Source organism: Dermacentor variabilis, chromosome 6 (genome assembly GCF_050947875.1).
Source record: "Dermacentor variabilis isolate Ectoservices chromosome 6, ASM5094787v1, whole genome shotgun sequence".
Lineage (NCBI taxonomy): Eukaryota > Metazoa > Arthropoda > Arachnida > Ixodida > Ixodidae > Dermacentor > Dermacentor variabilis.
In genome coordinates this window covers 34,288,491-34,293,489 of record NC_134573.1, presented here as the reverse complement: position 1 = coordinate 34,293,489, position 4,999 = coordinate 34,288,491, and the positions used below count along the sequence as shown (strand labels likewise).

At 47.3% G+C, this 4,999-nt stretch overlaps 1 pseudogene; it reads right to left on the bottom strand.

Moving 5' to 3' along the window:
- Positions 1-859: 859 nt before the first annotated feature.
- On the bottom strand, positions 860-2,296 carry LOC142586091 (uncharacterized; annotated as a pseudogene).
- Between the last annotated feature and the right edge of the window lie 2,703 nt (positions 2,297-4,999).

The window sequence follows — 4,999 nt, the reverse complement described above, 5'->3', positions numbered from 1 at the left end:
GACGCTCCCAAGCAGCAATGTTTTGCTACCATTGTTGGCGCTTTACCCTCTCCTTGCAATAATTTCACACGAAGAACACAGGCTGATACTTGCGGCGCCGCCAGCTACGATGCTAACATGGCCAAGCCGCAGTTCGCTGTCGGTAGCCATGTAATGCAGCCGAGCTCGACTTGTTTTAAGGGTTATGAACAGCACTAACAAATGTTTGGCCTAATGAAGATCATGTTAAAGTTGTAAATCCATGCGCACTGCATTTTTTCCTTGCCGAAAATTTCGTCGTCGTCATATTGAATTTTGGTGCCATTCTGGGATAGCGCTCCCCCTCCCACCCTTCACACACGCACTTTCCAGGTAAATTTGATTTCCTTGAAGGCAGTGCCTTGCTCAGCATTTTACGGTATATACTGGAAGCTGTGAACAAAATACCTTTTTGCAGTCAGCGAAATTTGCTTTTCGTTGCAGTTCGGAACGCTAGTTGCAATTTTTGTGTAGATGAATGCATGCACTCATCGCAAATGGTGATGGTATATCTAATTACATTTTGTTCGCACTTTGTTGGACGTGCAGATCCATTATTTGTGCAGATGTTAAGTGTTTCGCAAGGTTCTGTTTGTTTTTGAGGAGGTACCTATCCTTGTTTACCGACGGCTCCTGACATAACGCAATGTAGCCGCGATACAAGAAAGGTATGAATGCTTAAATCATACAAACGAGTAGCCCGATGTTCAGGTCTTTTTGTTACCGTTCGCACATTCAGCTTGCTGAGAAGTTTCCTCGCAATCGCGGATACCATAGAAGGGTTGCAGCTTGTGCTAGGTGGGGCTAGCTTGTAATGAAGTCTTGAAACATTGACAGCAGTTTAAACTAGGAAGTTCTTCCTCCTGATGAACTTGCGAAAGCCTCTGATGACCTGTTCCGGGGTCACTTGAATTTATTGATGGACGCTGAACAGTGCTAGTCCGGTGAACTTGTCTTGTCCGGAGGTAGCTCTTCAGCCTTCTCAGTGTCGAGAAAGTCCGTTCCGGGGTCGACGTCGACACGGATAGTGTCGCCAGGATAGAAAGCAGGTTGTGTATGTTAGTAAAAGAGATTGCGGTTACACATCCCTAAGGCCTGCAAAGTGCAAGCTGGGCGATCCTTTTCTTTGATTTGGCAGCATATGCTCATTCTCAGCGTCAGTTCTGCTTCGATGGCATCAGGCGAAGGAATGTCTCCAAGATAAAACTTCACTGCGTCAGCAATAGCAGAAAGGCTAGCCGATGCGCACAAGTTCGGCAGCAGCGTGTTAAGCCTCACCACAACCTTCAGTTGGGCATCGAACCGGTCTCTTAATTGATCTTCGATATACTCCAGCAAAGGCAAATACATATTCCTCCGGTAGTGTTCTTCGGGAGTAGAGAAGGTATACGTTGTTTCTTTGCGTCTACCTCCCGGTGATGCGCGGTAAGGCCATCTCAGCATTTGTGATTTGCAGCAGACGACGACTTCTGGAAAATCTTGAATTATGTTTCGGCACCCGTCCCTTTTTCCGGAAAGAACGTCTATAACATTCTTTACGTAATCGCAGGCTTCAGACACGTCAGTCAACTTTTTGCAGAAAAGTGGTAAAGCGAAGAGGTCACTGTAGATCTAAAGCGAAACGACAAACTCTGGCTTCGTTACGGCGCTAAGCAGTTGAGAAGCCTTTGATGAAGTATCAGATGACATGCCCTCCTTCCAAACATTCGAAAAATTGGACAAGGGGTGTGTACAGCTCAAGAAAACGTTGAAATGACTCCCCACCCACCTTGTCTAGCAAAAGAGCTAATTTTCTTTCTTGTGCAAGTTTTCAAGTTTGTCTTGCAGCTGGTACGCCCTCTGTGGCGAAGCCCCCACAAACGCACATGTTGCGGACACAGTTTTGAATGCTGGCGAGTTCGAATGCGGGAAGCAGATCAAGGTTTGACGAGTGGGCACTACAATGCACGCACAGCACTTTGGGCACGATTTGACGAATGAATGGTTGAACGCCGTTTAGGTGTCCGCTCATATACGGCGCACCGACGTGTGCTTACCCGCGAAGTAGGTGCAGCTGGCCAAAGCCCCTATATAGGCTGTTCTATATTGTGCTCGCGAACGCTTTTCCAATGAGATCGTATATGGGAACGAAATCTACAAAATCTTTAAGTACGGGTAACTACAAAGCCTCGTGTTCGACGTACTTGACACATAGGGAAATGTAGGCAGTGCGGGATATGTCAGAGGCCTCGTCAGCTAGAACTGAAAAATATGAACCTGAGTTGACGTTGTCAGCCATCTTTCTACGATTTTACCACAGAGGGTGATCAACTCATCTTGAATTTTTGGCCTCATGTACAGGATATTCGCTGGAGATGTTTCAGTATGAGCTCTCAATGTGGCATCTTCACATTTGGCCATCATCTTAAATTGTTCGCCGAAATTTTCGTCGTCTGTCAATGGCAGCACTTGAGACATATTTATAGCACCAGAGTCGTGTGTGTGTGCTACGACGCGGCACTTATTGCCCGCCACAGAAAATGATTGTTTCTATTATTGGCAGCAGTTTCTTGCGGTTTTCTTCCGCCTGCTTTTGAAGGCTGTGATCAAATTCTGTTAAGATGTCGTGCTATGTGTCGGACCGGACTGCTGGAAAGTTCTCAGATAGCGTTGTTGACATGACTTGGTAACTGCTGGATGCGTGGCTCTTGAAGACGTGGCTTTCTTGTAACTGGTAAACGCCTCAGTTACAAAGCAGCCCAAGCGCTGGTGCTACCCTTTTCCTGTACACTCGCCTGTGAAGACTACGCGCTATTTGCCTAACATCCCTTGAAGGTTCTCTGAATAGAGAAGCCAGGGGTAACAATCTACCTAGTGAGGTTAGAACTTCAGGCTTTTTTTCAATGTGGCTCCATAATCATAGTTAGCTGGAGGGGTGCAGGAATCAAGCAGCAACCTCTCCATCGTCTCTACATCAAGTGCATGCTTCTTGTTGCGATGAAAAGCCCCAAGATAAAAATATTTGCGCTCATCGCACCGAGTGCAGGCGAACCAGAATGTGTAGAAGCCATGCTACTCAACTTGTTTGGGTATTGCTCCGTCTTTGTGGCAGGGAGAAATTGAACAAGAGCGGACTCTGCCATAGAGCCCCGCGGCCGAATTGAGTGTAGCGCACCAAGCGGATGGGATTAACTCCATCCGGTTTAGGTGTTGGGCGCGCGCGTATTGAACGCCAGCTGGTACACGCCACGCTGGCTCCGCTGATCGGCGCGGTAATAATTTCTTTTTCGCTTCTACTGCTGAACCATGCGCGGCCTTGGCGTGGAAGCGTTTTATTAATGAAAAACTGATTGCCGACGATCTTTACAAGCCTCCACCGAATCTGTGCCACGAGTGATTTCATAAAGTAAACGCAAGACGTCTTTTAAAATGCTGAAATGTTTATTTTGCGCTATATAAATGCTGGTTCCGGGGCTTTTTGTGCATTCATCCAAAGCTGTGGCACCAGGTAAGCAGCAGTCGTTGCCGTATGCTATCAGCTGGAAAAAAAGTAAATTACAAGCATGTATAATCTTCGTATGTAGACCTTACAGGAATACTGCGTGTAGAGGCGAAAGGTGCGTACATGCTGAATGAGCGGCATTACAGAGAAATACACATTCACATAAATTTCGTTGCAAATAGACTTCTACCGAACAATTACATAAAATATGAAGAAAACATCCGGTTTTCAAGCTTCCCTCCCTTCCCGGGGATTATTTCCTGCAATTTAACTGGCATTTCCAAAACAACTTGGCCTCAGTCGACACGATGGTACGCCAAGTACACAGAGGTGGCCACAGCATAGGCTCTCAGCCAGACTATGTTACAGGCTCGCAGAGTGCCTTCTACTCGCATTCGAGACAAATTCGTGGGTGCAAAGCCGGTTTTCAGTCACTCAGAAGACATAATTGTCAAGTTCTTCGTTTTTGAGCTCCTCGGCGTTATCTTTTAGGTGTTCTGCCAGCGCAAGATACAAACTTCCGTGTTATCACGCTTGGAAATCTCTTCTCGCGTTTTCGACAAGCGTGAGTACCGAAATGAGGTATATGTTGTTGCAGGGCCATAAAAAGCGTCACAAACTTGTCCCACTAAAATTCAGTACACGGCAAACTGTCACCACAGCCGGCTTGCTTTTTTGCTAACTGCTTCACAACCCCAGGGGCGGCGAACATGCCTCAAAAGTATCCCAGAAAGTTACGAAATTAGTGACAATAATTTGGGAGTCAGGGAGTGCGTCACGAACTTGCCCTAGTAAGATTCAGCAAACGCTAAACTGCGGCACACAGCCGAGCTGCTTTTCGCTAATTGCGGCACAACGCCAGGCGTGGCGTGCGTCCCTCAGAAGTATCCCAAAAAGTAGCGAAATACAATCATGTTGGGGGTCAGGCAAAGCGTCACGAACTTTCCCAGTAAAATTCAGTACACGCGAAACCGTCACCACGGTCGAGCTACGTTTCGCTAACTGCGTCACGTAGCCGGATGCGGCAAGCGTGCCCAAGAACTACCGAAATAAGTTACAATAATGTTGGGGCTCACAGAAAGCGTCGCAAACATTTTCCAGTACGAGTCATTAACTCAACTGCGCCAGAACGGCCGAGCTGTATTTCGCTAACTGCGTCACTAGCCTCGCTTTTGTGCTGTAAGCCTAAATTTGCTTGAAATGCGTCGCGGACTGTCAAAGAGCTTACCCTAGTCCAATAGTGGAGTGGTGCCGTGTGGAAATGCAGAATGCGGCATGTTTTACGGTGCTCCGAAGAAACATCGCAATGCTGCGCGTTTCTTCCACGACACCCTCTTTGCACTCCTGCGGGCCCGCGTGATGCATGACCTACTTTCGCTTTTCTCTGAGACTCCGGTGATCTTGAACCCTGCCAATGGCATTGTTACGTCGTGAATAAAACCGCTACAGTCACGGGACGGAAGGAGGCAACACAGGGTGGTGCTTCACTGAATCTTTATC